Below are 18,188 nucleotides of genomic sequence, written 5' to 3'. Positions count from 1 at the left end.
CAAAAATATACAAAGGAAAAAGAAAGAAACTTTAATAAATGGTGCTGGTCTAATTGGCAGTCTGCATGTAGAAAAATGAAAATAGATACCTATTTGTCACTTTGCAAAAAGCTCAAGTTCAAGTGGATAAGGACCTCAATATGAAACCAGATACATTGAATCTAATAGAAGGGAAAGTGGAAAAGGGTCTCGAACTCTTTGGCACAGGGGCAAATTTCCTAAACATAACTACAATGGCTCATGGTCTAAGATCAATAATTGATAAGTGGGACCTCATGAAACTAGAAAGTGTCTATAAGGCAAAGGACAAAGTCAATAAGACAAATAGGCAATGTACAGATTGGGAAAATATCTTCATTAACTCCACATCTGATAAAGGGCTAATATCCAAAATATATAAAGATCTCAAGAAGCTAACCACCCAAAAATCCGAACAACCCAATCACAAATTGGGGTATAGAACTAAACAGAGAATTTACAACAGAAGTGTCTCGAATGGCTGAGAAGCACTTAAAGAAGTGTTCAAAGTCCTTAGTGATCAGGGAAATGCAAATTAAAACAACCCTGATATTTCGCCAATCAAAATGGCTAAGATAAAAACTCAGGGGTCAGCACATGCTGACTAGGATGAGGAGATAAGGAACATGCCTCCATTGCTGGTGGGATTCCAAACTTAATTCTTTATGTTCTGCCTGTCTGCTGTTCTGGACATATATAGAGTGCCCCAAATCTTTACCTTTGCTTTTGAAAACATAAATGTTAGCCCCATTGCCCTTCTTCTCAAATGACTTCATACCCACTAAAACATTCCATGTGTGCTGTCCTCAAATGCTTGACAATTTCTCCTCTATACAATAAAATAGAAGAGCTCTAATGAATTTCTACTCTATGAAACACAGACTCGAATCATCCAACGATTGACTCCTTCCTGAAAGAAGTGCAAAATTAATGTTCCCTGAAGAAACAAGAAAAGTAGAAATGACTATTTTCAATACCATTTCTTGTCCTGTCATAAAAAAAAGGAACTCCTAAGTAGAGGTTAGCAAGGGCAGTGTATTAAAAATAAATGTCATGAAGGTACAATAACAAACATCAGAATTAGTAGTATTTAATTCAGTCCCATTTCAGGAGAAATACATAGACCATATTATTACATTGATATCAAAGTCAGGCAGAGGCTACCTTTAATGTATTTTTCTTTAATATTTAATTGTAACTCCAGAGTTATATCTTAATCAATACTATTGTTTAATCTATTGATTTTTTTTCTTAATTTGGGGTTCTATACTTATTGAAAATAACCCAGAGTAAAAAGTTTTTAAACAGGAACTAATTAAATTAAAGAAAAATTGCTCTTTTTTTCCTTGTGGTAGTAGTCATTTAGATAAAAAGAAAATGGCTGGGATCAATATCATGATGATGCTGTTAAGAAAAATTGCTTTTAAAATGTCTTAAGAAACACAAGACTAAACCATACCAATCATGTTTCATCTTAGGAATGGAGTTTTTTTCTTTTAGACCATGATATATGCACGAAAAGGGCAGGTAAAGCCAGGTAAAAGTGGGTTGTAATATTCTGCTACATAACATAAAATTAAATCATCAAGGACAGACAATAAATCTACCAAGGAAACACAATGCCTTTTGTGGAGAGTGAGTCTTGGAGGATGGAGCGGGATGGATGGTAACATCCTCTGGCATGCTCAGATATTGCTTCTTAGGCCAGGTCAAAAGCATTAAATTTTGTCCACCAGAAACATCTGAATTTCTTTGAATAGCTATTATAACTCTAAGAGATGAGATTTAACAATTCATTCAGTGTAGTTACTGAATAAACAAGGCTGATATAGGCCAATATGTCAAATGGGAAATAGTGACACAGAGGACAGGAAGAAAATTTATCTATTATATTCTGGATAAATAAACTATCTACCATAATACCCAGCAATTGACTGAATAAAACATGTTAATCTATTACCATAATAGTTCATAATTCATAGGTAAATACACACATTTCAGGAAATGTGCCCTGGTTATATCTACATTCAGCAGTTTCAGTGACTTGAGCACCTTGGCAGTGGTAGTCATAGCCCTATCATACATAACTAAAGTATTTGAAATTGTTGAGAGGGTATAAGATCCAATTCTAAGTTGAGTTTTTAATGAGTGGTGTCTAATTCATCTGATCATCTCACTATTCTGCCAAAAGAAATGTGGTGGAGAACAGATCTGTTATATCCTTTAATAATCCAGTCTGAGAAGTTCTAATATGAACTGAAAGGAAACTGGGAAGTTATATGACTACAGATTCAAGCAATAGTCTCCACAAGGAGAGGTTGGAGGGAGGAAATCCCCATTTATTTCCATTTATGGAAAGGAACTCTTCTATTAGTTGGGAATAGACAAAAAGCCAATTGTTCTTGCACAACACATCACAATGCCCAAGGTAGTAGAGAATCTAAACAGTAGATATCTTATACATTTCTTTAATAAAACCAGAAAAAGAGAGAGCTGTGGACATTGAAGTAAGGTAAGATGTGTATGTGCACTGTTCCCAGTCTAATTAGATGCATAAGATGCATGTACTATCCCAGCTCTTTTCCAAAATTCTTCACTGGGATATTTCCAGTTGTGTGTGCGTGTCATACTGTAACTCATCTTATTATCACAAGCAAAATAATAAGTAAATAAATAAATAAATAAAAAGTTCCTAGAAAGAGTAATTATGCCAAAATCAATGTCATCTATAGACTGCCATTCCCATATAAACATGATTCCAAGAAATAGAACCTCACATAGCCATTCAGTTTATAGATTCCCTTTTTAGCTTTCTCAGTTTCCCTTTACTAATTTATTCAAAATACCCTGAAAATGTACTAGCCTTTGTAAACCAATCTTTCCTATACCCCAACTAAAACTGTGCTACATGAGAAAAAAGCACAGTTTATGATTGTTTCATTTAGACTTGGGGAACTGCTGGTTTTGTTTTATTCGTTTTCAAAAGCTGTGGCAGTTTTCAGATCATCACAACTTTTCAAATAAAATAATTTTGTGAGGAATGAGGAAAACAGAGGTAGGGGAAGAGGAAGACATGTAGTTATGAGATTAGTTATAACTCTGGTCATAAAAAGACTCCAGACAAGGAAGGCCTCTGCCCTTTGCTCCAAGCATCCAGACTTATAGAAAACAATGCATCAATGGATCAAAATGCAAATAACCAAGCAATGACAAATGACCTGTGTTATCTAGAGAACATATCTCAGCAATGATTTCTTGTGCATATCCATATGAATCAATTTTATTTAACAATCTATGCTAATTTCTCCAAGATGGCTTAGTTATACATCCCAACAATTCTCAGCCAGTGCATTTGATAACAAAATATTGTTTTAAGGATCAACTGAGTTGTTTTTGACTTCTCATGAAAACTATTACTTAAAAAATTCTCCTCAAAGGCTGAGTTTCAATAAAGCATGCCTAATTCTAAAACTATCCTGAGCATATATCTTATAAGTGTCACAGTTATTAGATTTAAAATGTCCAGTTTCCTCTCCAGGAAATTATCCTGGGATAAAAACTATGATGCAATCATTTGCCCTTGAGTTCTCCAATATATTTTCTCAGCTTGATAACCGAAACAGGATATGGAAAGCTTACACCATGCTCAAAGAAAGTCACAAAAATGATGAAGGAGACTAAAAACAAAATTCACTAAAGAAGGAAATAGAAATTAGTCAAGCAAAAAGGCAAACACAAAGAAAGAACTATAAAAGGAGCCTCAAGGCCAAATAGATGGTTACATCCTAAAATAAGTTCCATTGTTCTTCCTTTTCCAAGAGGGTAGAACACAAGGAAATGGAATTACATTTTATAGTTGATACCTAAATATGGAGCCACACTGAGGTTGTCTGGAGGCAGCATAGCATTGCTTTTATCTCTTCCTCTTTGAGTCAACTGATGCCATCTCAACTGAAAAGGGTGTTGGATTTCAGCAATGGTCATTTCCAAGCCCCAGACTCAAGACCCACCTATTTAAGTGAATGGTTAAAAGTATCTTCTATACTCCACCCACATAGTTTTTCCTCAGATTCAAGAATGTCATCATCAGGAATTAGAAGAATGCTTAATTTATTGTTACCATAGAACTAGCAAACAAAAAATATCAGCACTGGAAGTCATACAGATTAATAGAAACACACACCACCATTTGAGTCCACTTAGAGTAATAGAAAAAGCCAGCTCATATCTACTTAAAAGAGCTGACTTTTAAATTTTGGAGAATTTTATGAGCCACTTGATGTCACGTAGAAGGCTCTAAATGGGTCACAGTGGGAGTGATTACACCACAGAAGTCAGCAAAGCAGACAAATTAAGGCTTATATTCCACAAGGGTCTTGGCTAAATGTTATCAGCATCAGCACTACTGAAGACACACATGCATAGTAGCATTAACAGTCTTTACTCTGGTAGTAAACCTAAAGTAGACAAGAACCAAAAGAGTGCTTGTCACACGGCAAGAGGGGAGTTTGTATGTACAGCTGTATCAAGCGGCACAGAGACGTCTTTTAGAGTATTTGTTCCTAATGGATATGTGTCTGTCTATGGTGTTGCTGGTTTTAAAATGCATTTTCAGGTCAAGTACTTATTTTTATATTATCTCTGAAATAGTTGCAGGAATTATAGCTAATATAAGTATCTTCCTTATGGATTTACAAGAGTTGTTTATATGTTCACAGTGAGTTCTTCTTCAGTTCTATTACTACATATAAATTACCCTATTCAGTGGACTGTCTCAACAATGTTTTCGGTGAAATGAAATATTTAATTTTATGAAGTCTTTACAGTCAATTACTTATTTCATGATCAATGTATTTTATATCCAGTTTACTTATTTTTTCTTTACTTGAAGTCATGATGATATTCATATATCTCAAACATTTCATTTCATTTTTCAAGTTCTACCTGGAACTGTTTCTGAATATGTTATAAGTTGGGGAATAAATTTTAAGTTCTGAGTATATAAATGCTTCAACTCTATTACAATAACTCTAATTTTATTGAGAAAAAAACTGTATTATCTATCAAAAAGATGGTGTGTGTATGCTCAGCCCAGGAGGTAGCACTATTAAAAGGTATGGCCCTGTTGGAGTAGATGTGTCACTGTGGGTGTGAGCTTTAAGACCATCATCCTAGCTTCCTGGAAGCCAATATTCTCCTAGCAGCCTTTAGATGAAAATGTAGAACTCTCAGCTCCTCCTACACCATGACTGCCTAGATGATGCCGTGTTCCTGCCTTGATGATAATGGACTGGACCTCAAAATGTATAAACAAACCCCAACTGAATGCTGTCCTTATAGGAGTTGCCTTGGTCATGGTGTCTGTTCACAGCAGTAAAACCCTAATTAGGACAATCAGCAATGCATAAATCAATCATGATATTTTTCAAATGAATACTATTCAACAATGAAAAACCCTCTGTTACATACAATAGGATGGATAACTCTCTTCCATATGTTGACTCACAGAAGCTAGATGCTGAGGCATGCTTACTGTTAACTATATGCTAGGGCTCAGCAATATTATTTTCTGAAGGAGGGAATAATTAGAGTGCTATGCCAGTAGCAAAACTTAATAGGGAATACACACTGAAGATTCAGTAGAGATAAGAATGGTGATCATAATAAAATACCTTTAACAATAAGAAAAGGGAGCCACAAATGTAAAGACGTTGATATATAACCTTAGGGTTCTATCTCCACCAGATCAAAAGAAAAGGCCACACAACATGAAAGCATGCACACATAAGTTGATGTATCAGTCAGTGTGCCTTATATTCTTTGGTTATTTTTGATGTATCCATGTGCTGACTATATACTATATAAAAATTAATGTATGTGATGTGTATATTAATAAAACTAACATACATAATATACATAAGTTAAAACTTTAGCAAACAAATATATGAAGATGTTTAAAACTGAATTTAGAAATGGTTACATCTGTGACAAGTAACGGAATTCCTGAGTAAGCCAGAAGCAGTGTTTAACATGCTCCGGAGACACAAAGTCTTCAGCCACTTTGATACAGCTGTATAAGTTATGAACCTGATGTGGCGCTCCTGCTGGGATAAATACCACATCCCCAAGAAACTGTACAATACCCCAGCCTTGCACGCCGTATGAGTCACAGACTCATACCAACCATGAAGATAAATTGCAGGTGAAGAATGTTATCTACCATGCAGTGAAAGATGCAGTTGCTATGCTGAAAGCCAGTGAATCCAGTTTGGGCAAACCTTAACTCTTCTCTGCACAATGGAGATGAATTATTGGCAGCTGATCAAATTCTTCAGGCAGGATTCCTGTGGACTTTGAAATTTCCTGTTACCTCATCTTATTTTTTAAAGTACACCTAACTTGGGAGGGTACTGTCTCTAATGTATATTTCTAGTGTTTACAGACACTAAGTGTGTATATGTAGTAACTATTTACAGACCACGCATCCTTATACTGTGACTTCACCTAGATCTTCTACCAAGCTGAAGACCTGCTGGCTCTGAAACAGTCCTTGCAGTTACTCCCCAGCTGTTCGTCTGGACAGCTCATTCAAGTGGATTTTTAACTATTAGGGATCACTGCGAAGTTTCATTGGATTTTATTTTATGTCCTTCAGAGCACCCTCCCCCACCCACTAGGGTCCAGAAGAGCAATGGAGAAGTGACAGCTAATGGTGCAGTTCTAAATAGATTGCATAGGACTGGCATTATACAGCAGAAATAACTACTGTATAATTCTTAGGGTTAACCATCTTTAGTTAACGGAATTTTAATTTAAATGAAGCTTTGTTAATTTTAAGTGGTAAGCATTTTGCATTAAAATATTCCTATAAAAAAAAAGAAATGGTTACATCTGAAAAGGAAAAAATTAGAATGAGAAGATTCAGGCTGTAAGGAGAATTTCAAAGGTATAACATGTTCGGTTGATGTCAGACATGTGTATTGCTTAAAAGAGGAATCCAGGGCCCAAGCTTATAAAACTTTAAAATGAAAAGATATTGGTTAATGGTTGTATAAGTATTTGTCAAGTTACTTTCTTTGCTGTAGTATTTTTAAACGTTTTTTTAAGACCACAGAAATTTTAATTTAGAGCATTGAACTGTGATGCCAACTTTCATGCCCCTGTGTGAGCTGGAACGCATAGCTTACTTTCTGTGTTCTCAAACACTTCTGTAAAATGCAGATGTGAATATCTCTGCTTCTCCACTTTACACAGATGGCAATTTGCTATAAGGAACAATAACTATAAAGTGCATAAACTTCTGTGTAGAAATAAAACTCTTAAATCAAGAAATAGGACTTTCCTCCCTCCAGGGGGAAAAACTCTATCATCTGTCAGAATGGGGAGAGAAATCAATAGAACACTATATAAGTGAAAAGGAACTCACTTTAGCTTCCTTTACTGTTCTCTTTGTTCAATGGACTGAAACAAACATTCTGCTTATTGATTTGTTTTAATTAACAAGAAACACAAAATGCTACCCAGTAAGTAAAACTGAAAAACAAATTTCCATTTTGTATTATTTCTAGATAAGAGAAACAACAAGAAAAGAAATAAAGAGATGATAAAAGGGAAACAAGACAGAGGTATCAAGAGAATATAATGAGCAAAGAGAAATGTGCCAAGTCGGACAGTAAGACAGTCTGTCAGATAGGAACCAAGCACAGTCCTATCCCCAGACACGGCCACAGAAATGCCTATCAAAGTAATCACAGGTGCGAGAAGCAAGCTTCCTCCCTCCATAATAACAAATTCAAGAGACAGTTTTTACTTTATGGTCCTGAGGGATTGTTGTCAGCCTAGACTGGCTGGTGCATTGATGTCATGTAAAACAATTCTCCCATTGGCTGGGTACTTCAGAGAGTTACCAATTGGCATAGTTCCCATACCAAAATCCCCATCCTTTTAGAGCGGGACACTCTCCACCCTTGTTTTTCCTGTTACATGGGATCAGTCAGGTACCATCTGTAAAGTCTCAACCCTAAAATATAAACTAAAATGATCCCAGGCAAGCAGGTGCCAACTTATAAGTAGGAAAGACAGGAGCCTTAGTACCTCCTGCTTCTTGTGAATGTTGGTAGGTTCTAAACACATCTCATGCTGAAATTAGACCATAATGATTTTTTTTCTTACATAGAGAAGAGTGCAGAGACACTCATGGTTGCCAATGATAGAAAATATGAGTGACAGAAAATCTCCAGGTTGCTCATAGCATCCTTTCATTAACAACTTTCCCTGTTCTAATCACTGGCCTACACTAGCTCCCATTTTTCTTGTCTAGTCCTAGCTTGGATTAGCAAAGATTTTTGTAGCTTTAACCCCCAAAACCAAGCATATATCCCACCATTACCATATCTTCTATATAATCTATGCTTCCTAATGATTCAGCTTATTTTTTATTTATTAATCATATTATTTGTTTACATTTCAAATGTTATCCTCCTTCCATATCTCCCCTCCACAAATCCTCCACTCCATTCCCTTCCTTTTGCCTCTAAGAGAGTACTCCCACATCCACCATCCATTCCCACCTTACCCCTTCTCTGGGACATAAAGCCTCCACAGGACCAAGTGCCTCCCCTCCCAGTGATGCTAGACGAGGCAGTCTTCTACTACAAATGTAGTGGGAGCATGGACTGGCCCATATATACTCTTTGATTGCTGGTTTAATCCCTGGGAGCTCTGAGGGGTCCAGTTAATTGATAATGTTGTTCTTCCTATAGGGTTGCAATCACCTTCAGCTCCTTCAGCCTTTCCCCTAACTCTTCCACGTGGGTCTCCGGGCTCAGTCCAATGGTTGGCTATGAGTATCTGTATCTGTCTTATTCAGGTGCTGGCAGAGCCTCTCAAAGGACACAACTATACCAGACTCCTGTCTGTAAGCACATCTTGGCATCAGCAATAGTGTCAGGGTTTGATGTCTGCTGATGGAATGGATCACACAGTGGGTGGTCTCTAGATGGTCTTCCCTTCGGCCTCTGCTCAATTGTCCCTGCATTCCCTTTAGATAGGGACAATTCTGGCTAAAAAATTTTAGATGGGTAGATGGCCTTAACTGGGGGTGATGCCTATTTACTAGAGGTGGTCTCTTCAGTTTATATCTCCCTGCTGTTGGGTATTTTGGCTAATGTTATCCCCTTTGGTTCCTGGGAGCCTCTCACATTCCTAGGGTCTGGGACTTTCTAGTGGCTCCCCTCCTTTTTTCCCCTCCCCTATCCCACCCAAACCCCCTTTTCTCTGACTCCCATGATTATTTTATCCCCTTCTAAGTGGGTTCGAAGCATCCAGATTTAGGCTTTCCTTATTAAGTTTTGTAAGGTCTTTGAGTTGTATCATAAGCACTCTGAGCTTTTGAGCTAATATCAGTGAGTACATATCATGTATATCCTTTTGGGTCTGGGTTACCTCAATCAGAATAATATTTTCTAGTTCCACCCATTTGCCTACAAAGCTCATGAAGTCATCATTTTTCATAGCTTTGTAGTATTCCATTGTGTAAATATACCACATTATCTGTATTCATTCTTCGAGTGAGGGATATCTGCATTGTTTCCAGCTTCTTGCTATTGTAAAAATGGGTGCTATTAACATAGTGGAGCACGTGTCCTTATTAAATGTTGGAGCATCTTTTGAATATATGCCCAGAATTGGTATAGCTGAGTCTTCAGGTAGAGCTATTTCCAATTTTATGAAGAACCACCAGACAGATTTCCAAAGTGGTTGTACCAGCTTGCAATCCCACCAACAATGGAGAAGTATTCTTCTTTCTCCACGTCCTTACCAGCATCTGCTGTCACCTGAGTTTTTAATCTTAGCCATTCTGACTAATGGTGGAATCTCAAGGTCATTTTGATTTGCACTTCCCTGATTACTAAGGATGTTGAACATTTCTTTAGGTGCTTATTGAACATTCGAGAAACCTCAGTTTAGAATTCTTTGTTTAGCTCTGTATCTCATTTTTAATTGGGTTATTTGGTTGTCCGAAGTCTAACTTCTTGTGTTCTTTGTATATTTTGGATATTAGTGCTCTATCTGATGTAGGGTTAAAAAAGATCTTTTCCTAATCTGTAGGCTACCATTTTGTCCTATTGACAGTGTCCTTTGCCTTAGAGAAGCTTTTCAGTTTCATGAGGACCCATATTTCAACTGTTGATCTTAGAGCCAGAGCCAATGATGTTCTCTTCAGGAAATTTCTCCTGTCCTTATGGGTTCAAGGCTCTTCCCCACTTTCTTTTCTATTAGATTCAGTGTATCTGGTATTATGTGGAGGTCCTTGATCCACTTGAACTTGAGCTTTGTACAAGAAGATAAAAATGGGTCAACTTGCTTTCTTCTATATGCAGACTGCCAGTTAGAACAGCAACATTTGTTGAAAATGCTGTCTTTTTTTCCACTGGATGGTTTTGGCTTCTTTGTCAAAGATCAAGTGACCATAGGTGTATGGGTTTATTTCTGGGCCTTCAATTCTATTCCATTGATCAACCTGTCTGTCTCTGTACCAATAACATGTTGATTTTTATCACTATTGGTCTGCACTACAGCTTGAGATCAGGGATGGTGATTTCCCTAGAAGTTCTTTTATTGTTGAGAATAGTTTTTACTATCCTGAATTTTCTGTTATTCCCGATGAATTTGAGAATTGCTCTAACTCTGTGAAGAATTGAGTTGGAATTTTGATGGGGATGAATTGAATCTTTAGATTGCTTTTGGTAAGAAGGACATTTTTACTATGTTAATTTTATTTATCCATGAGCATAGGAGATATTTCCATCTTCTCATGTCTTCTTTGATTTCTTTCTTCAGAGACTTGAAGTTCTTGTCATGCAGATCTTTCACGTGTTTGGTTAGAGTCACACCAAAAATATTTCCTATTACTTGTGACTATTGTGAAGGATGTTGTTTCCTTAATTTCTTTCTCAGCCTTTTTATCCTTTGTGTAGAGAAAGGCTAGTGATTTGATTGAGTTAATTTTATATCCAGCTACTGCCCTGAAGCTGTTTATCAGGTTTAGGAGTTCTCTGGTGGAATTTTTGGGGCCACTTATATATACTATCATATCATCTGCAAATAGTGATATTTTGACTTCTTCCTTTCCAATTTGTATCCCCTTGATCTCCTTTTGTTGTCGAATTGCTCTGGCTAGGACTTCAAGTACTATCTTGAATAAATAGGGAGAGAGTGGGCAGCCTTGTCTTATCCCTGATTTAGTGGGATTGCTTCAGGTTTCTCTCCGTTTAATTTGATGTTGGCTGTGTGTTTGCTGTATATTGCTTTTATTATGTTTAGGTATGTTCATTGAATTCCTGATTTTTCCAAGACTTTTAACATGAAGTAGTGTTGTATTTTGTTAAATGCATTTTCTGCATATAAAGAGATGATCACATGATTTTTTGAGTTTGTTTATATAGTGGATAACAATGATGGATTTCCATATATTGAACCACCCCTGCATCCCTGGGATGAAGCCTACTTGATCATAGTAAATGATTGTTTTGATATGTTCTCAGATTCAGGTTGCAATATTTTATTGAGTATTTTTGCATCAGTATTCATAAGTGAAATTTTTCTGAAGTTCTCTTTCTTTGTTGGGTCTTTGTGAGGCTTAGGTATCAGCATAACTGTGGCTCCATAGAATGAAGGTAGTATTCTTTCTCTTTGTATTTTGTGGAATAGTTTTAAAAGTGTTGGTATTAGGTCTTCTTTGAATGTCTGATAGAATTCTGCACTAAAACCATCTGGCCCTGTGCTTTATTTTCTGGTTGGGGGACTTTTAATGACTGATTCTATTTCCTTAGGGGTTATGGGACTGTTTAGATAGCTTATCTGGTCCTGATTTAACTTTGATACCTGGAATCTGTCTAGAAAATCATCCATTTCATCTAAGTTTTCCAGTTTTGTTGAGTATAGGCTTTCATAGTAGGACCTGATGATTCTTTTAATTTCCTCACTTTCTGTTGCTATGACTCCCTTCTCATTTCTGATTTTGTTAATTTGGATACTATCTCTCTGCCCTTTAATTCGTTTGGCTAAGGGTTTATCTATTTTGTTGATTTTCTCAAAGACCCAGTTCTTAGTTTTGTTAATTGTTTGTATAGTTCTCTTCTTTTTCTCATTGGTTGATTTCAGCTCTGAGTTTGTTTATTTTCTGCTGCCTACCCCTCTTGCATATGTTTGCTTCTTTCTGTTCTAGAGGTTTCAGATGTGCTATTTATTTGCTCGTGCAGGATCTCTACAATTTCCTTATGAAGGTACTCATTGCTATGAAATTTCCTCTTTGTGTTGTTTCACTGTGTCCCATAAATTTGGGTATGCTGTGGCTTCATTTTCATTAAATTCTAGAAAGTCTTTAATTTCTTCCCTGACCAAGTTATGATTGAGTAGAGAATTATTCAGTTTCCAGGATGTATTCTTTCTGTTGTTTTGTTGTTATTGAAGACCATCCATCCTTATTCCAGGATGATCTGATAGAATACATGGGATTATTTCAATCTTATTGTATCTATTCTGGCTTTTTTGTGTCTGATTATATATTCAGTTTTGGATAAGCTGAGAGAAGGTATATTCTTTTGTTTTAGAATGAGATGTTCTATAGGTATCTGTTAAATCCATTTGGTTCATAACTTCTGTTAGTATTGGTCTCTTAACATACATGATCTGTGTGCATAGAAAATACTATCTAGATGTTAGATTTAGTTTGTCAAACTGATACTTTACCTACCTCCACAGCTAGGGTTACACTCTGAGTTATTTCATAAACTGATGTTACATCTTTCCAGACAAGGCTAAGCATCTCCTGCGGTAGAAGAAAATACAATGTTTTTAGGAAGTAGATTTTTTATAGGGAACATTTACATAGGTTCTTTGAATCTGAGTTGTTTGAGACTGTCCCAAATGAATTTTTGATTCATTCTCTCTCTCTCTCTCTCTCTCTCTCTCTCTCTCTCTCTCTCTCTCTCTCTCTCTCTCTCTCTCTCTCTCTCACACACACACACACACACACATCTGGTTTAGACAATAAATTATATTGTATACTCTACCTGTTAGTAAAAGATTTTTAATCCTATGTTTGATTTTTTTACAGTTGTAAAGTAAGCTATTAGTTTGAAACTATATTTGAATAACATGTTATTCAGTTCAATCTATGTAGTATGGTGGACTAAGGATTTATTGCTGAATCTTAAAATAAAACAAGAAAATGTAAGCTATTGAGGAAAGATAAAAGCAATTGAAGACAGCATCCAAAAGGAAGATCTATTAAACATAAAAATGTAAAGAAGGAAGAAAAATAGGATGACAATTTACATTAATATCCCGGAATGACTCATTTAATAGGGTCTTGATATACTTATTGCACTGGATTGGCTTATATCAAAATCTCATATCTATCTGGCATATGACCCCAAGGGGACAACAAAATATGATTCATGGGTATTTTCAAAACATCCTGTGGTGTCTTACAAAAAGTCTATCATGTGTAGAGGAATTTTAAACTAGCTACATGGCTTCTATGGCAAGTGATCACATCCAAATACCTTCTAGGTTTATGTGATCCAGTTGAAATGGAGACATGCCGTGAATTACAGTATGATCTATCTAGAATACAGACATGCCCTTAATCCCAAATAATAATGTCTAAGTGAAGGGCAAAGTGTCAAATCAGAGAAAGTTTTGACAGAATGAGTCAGTGATAGGAAATGCCCAACTCTAATGAGAGATTATTTAAGAGCAAGTAGGGAGAGAGAGGAGTGGGGAATTTAGTTCTGTTCGTCCAGTTCAGCTGATTGGAGTTGATTTTGGTACAGTTCAGTTGATGAGTGCAATACAATGGAGTTGAGTTTATTTGTGAATTCAGCAGAGGCAGTTGATGCCAGAGAATGAGAAGGAGCAAGATGATTAGAACAAATTGCCAGAGTTAGTTTGAGGCTAAGCAGAGCAATTCAGTGAGAAGTCAGGAGAAGTTAGATTGAATCGGTCAGCTTGGAGAGGAGTTTGAGCCAGAACAGTTGAGTTGAATCACCCAGCCAGAGTTCATAAAGAACTAGGAAGGATGAGCTTATTCAGCAGTAAGTCTCCAAGATGACAATTACATCTGGCAAATAAATGTTAATTTTATATCTGGTGCCATTAGTAAGTCTTAGAGGCTTTTTAGTCATTTTGGCTTAAGTTAGCAGACAGAGGTTAGAAGCTAAAGGATTCAAGATTTGGGTTATCAGAAGATTATATTGTATGGAGGCTAGGAACTCCTGGAAAAGGTCTGGGGATAGATAAAACAGAGAAAGAAACTCTCTGGGCTCAGCCCAGCCATGTCAAGCAGTGTGTTCATACAGCTTGGTTACAGCTCTCATCACATGCCATCATCTGAGGAGTAAGAATTAGTATTACAATCATGTATCAAGTAGCATCTGTCTGTGTCTACTATCTCTAAAAGATGGCTTTCCTAACAACATAATCCTCTTAAGAACATTCATGTTCTACCCAAAGATACTAACTTCAGAGGACCCTTGATACAAATGCAAACTCTCTAAGCATTACTATAGTATCTGCTGTATTCAATGCACAGTCCATATTTTGAACAAACACATTCTTTACCATATATATCACTCATATGTCATACAATTAACTGCACATTCTTACATCTTTTCCTCCTTCTCTAATCCTTATCCTCTTCTCTCTTTACCACTTAATTATAACCTTCCAAGTTTCATGGACTAACCCTCTGAAAGTGTAAGCAAGCCCTAGTTAGATGCTTCATTTTCTTTTTTTAATAAGAAATGCCTCGGCCATATTGTGTCTTCACAACAATAGAATAGTAACTAAGACAGAAGTCAAAGACCCTTGAGAGACTTCAGGCCCCAGGGAGTGGGGAGAACTGGTGTGGTGGGAGAGGGGATGGGGACATCCTCTTGGAGATTGGGGGGAGGTATAAGAAGGGGAGCAGTTAAGGGGGCAGACCAGGATGGGGATGAAGTCTAGACTGTAAAAAAGGATTAAAGAATAAATGGTGCTGGCTCAACTGGCAGTCAGAATGTAAAAGAATGCACATTGATCCATTCTTATCTCCTTGTACAAAGCTTAAGTCCAAGTAGATCAAGAACCTCCCCATAAAACAAGAGACACTGACACTAACAGAGGAGAAAATGGGTAAGAGTCTCAAACACATGGGCACAGGGAAATTTTCCTGAACAGAACACCAGTGGCTTATGGTCTAAGATCAAAAATAGACAAATGTGATCTCATAAAATTGCGAAGCTTCTGTAAGACAAAGAACATTGTCAATAGGACAAAACAGCAGCCAACAGATTGGAAAAAGATCTTTACAAACCCTACATCCAATAGAGGGCTGATATCCAATATACACAAATAACTCAAGAAAGTAGACTCCAGAGAACCAAATAACACTGTTAAAAAATAGGGAACAGAGCTAAACAAAGAAGTCTCAACTAAGGAATATCAAATGGCAAACACCTAAAGAAATGTTCAACATCTTTAGCCATCAGGGAAATGCAAATCAAAACAACTCTGAGATCCCACCTCATATCGGTCAGAATGGTTGTGATAGCAGATGCTGGTGAGACTGTGAAGAAAAAGGAACATTCCTCCACTGTTGGTGGGATTGCAAGCTGGTACAACCACTCCTGAAACCAGTCTGGCGGTTCCTTGGAAAATTGGACATAGTACTGCCTGAAGACCCAGTTATGCCACTTCTGTGCATATACCCAAAATATGCTCCAACATATAATGAGAACATGCTCCACTATGTTCATAGCAGCCTAAATTATAATAGCCAGAAGATAGAAACAACCCAGATGTTCTTCAACAGAGGAATGGATACAGAAAATGTGATACATTTATACAATGGAGTACTAAACAGCTATTAAAAACAATGAATTTATGAAATTCTTAGGCAAATGGATAGAACTAGAGCATATCATACTGAGTGAGGTAACCCAATCACAAAAGAACACATATGATAAGCACTAACTGAGAAGTGGAAATTAGCTTGGAATACCCAAGATACAATTCACAGAACACGTGAAACTCAAGAAGGAAGACCAATGTGTGGATGCTTCAGTCCTTCTTAGAAGGGGGAACAAGATACTCATGGGAGGAAATACAGAGACAAAGTATGGAGCAGAGGCTGAAGGAAAGGCCATCCAGAGACTGCCCCACCTTGGGGATCGATCTCATATACAGTCACCAAACCCATAGACTATTGTGGATACCAAGAAGTATTTACTGACAAGAGCCTGTGAATACAGCTGTCTCCTTATAGGCTCTGCCAGAACCTAACAAGTACAGAGGCACATGCTCACAGCACACGATTGGACTGAGCACAGGGTCCCCAATGGAGGAGTTAGAGAAAGGACTGAAGGAGCTAAAGGGTTTTGCAACCACTTGGGAAGAACAAAAATATCAACCAAACAGACCCCCCCCAAGAGCTCTCAGGAACTAAACCACTAACCAAAGAGTACACATGGTGGGACCCATTGCTCCAGCTGCATATGTAGCAGATGATGGTCTTGTTGGGCATCAATGGGAGGAGAGGCCCTTGGACCTGTGAAGGTTCTATGTCCCAGTGTAGGGGAATGCCATGTTGGGGAGGCAAGAGTGGGTAGGGGGACACCCTCATAGAAGCAGGGGGAGGAAATGAAATATGGGGATTCTGGGTGGGGGTGAAGAAACCAGGAAATGGGATAACATTTGAAATATAAGTAAAAAATATTCAATAAAAAATAGAGAAAAATGAAAACAATAAAAAACTCAGCTAGCTCATGTTATATATTATTTATACTTACATTATATAATTATTCTAGACATCATATATTATATTATTTATATATACATAATATATAGATGTAGATGTACACACACACACACACACACACACACACACATATATATATATATATATATATATATATATATATATATATATATATATAATGTCCAGAATAATTTTGCCTCTGGTTAGCCCAGCTGTAATGAGTTTAAATAACTGTCCCTAAGGAAACATTCTTTGAGCTCAACTTGCTCCTTAGCACCAAATTGATTTCAACACAAATGGGGATCCTTTCCCAGAGGAAACTTGAAGAACCTTGCAGATGTGATCTTCTCTTTCCCCAGTCATTGTCCTATTCATAATAAAAACCTTTCAACTTTACATCAATAAGAACAGAAACTGTGTGGGGACAGTGTGAAACTTTTGTGCTATTTCCATGAATGCTGTTGACTCAGTGTTCTAATTGTGTATTCTCTGCATGGTCAGAACTGCCCATCACCGGACATGTGCGGTTATGTGCAGAAAATTCACGTTTCAAAGGAAAAGGTTAAGAATTCTTTTTGTCTTTCTGTACTATCAGAGACAGAAAAATGCTATTCAGGAGTCACCTGATGCTGAAGAAACATGGAGCATTGTTTTCTCTCTGTAAATTTCAGCAAAGAAAAGACTAGGTATGGCCTGCCATTTTTCTAATATAATAATATGCAAAGCACAAGAAGAATTGGAAAGGAGGATTACTCCAGGGAAGGGGAAAGATCAAATGGTTAATTAAAATTCGTTTTATAAAATGATAGCTTCCACAGATACTAACTTCTGAGTAATTTTACATCCTGTTGAGATCACAATTATTCCTAAGGCAGGAGAGAGAACAATCTTACATGAAAAGAGAAAATGGAAAAACAACTGTGACTGAATAATGAGAACTTTTAAGATATTTAATGTAATTTACTCTTCATATCAGATAAATGATTTTTGATGTGATAAGCTAATGCATGATTTATTTCTAGGCACTATATATTTACTGAATTTCAAAGAAACAATCTACCTGATTGAATCACTAAATCTATTTCTTTTATTTTTAAGTGTCTTTAATAGATTGTGCCACCAATGTTCTAGCACTCCATACTGAAGTTTTATAGCATCAGCAATATAAGCTATTATATTTGAAAAGGGTTATCCTTTACATGTAAGTTATTGATATTTTATTGAAAAGCAGATATGGAATAAATTGATTTTCTCCTTAAAATGCTGCTATTAATTTGATTATGTACCTGAGTACATAGAAAATGTAGAAACTATAGATACACATATTTATAACTTGGGTTGCCACTGTCTTCTTCCCTAGACATGA

The sequence above is a fragment of the Mus caroli genome, unplaced genomic scaffold, assembly GCF_978045245.1.
Source record: "Mus caroli unplaced genomic scaffold, Mus_caroli_1 scaffold_15, whole genome shotgun sequence".
NCBI classification, from domain to species: domain Eukaryota; kingdom Metazoa; phylum Chordata; class Mammalia; order Rodentia; family Muridae; genus Mus; species Mus caroli.
The sequence above is the reverse complement of the archived record's forward strand: the minus strand, read 5'-3'. Positions refer to the sequence as shown.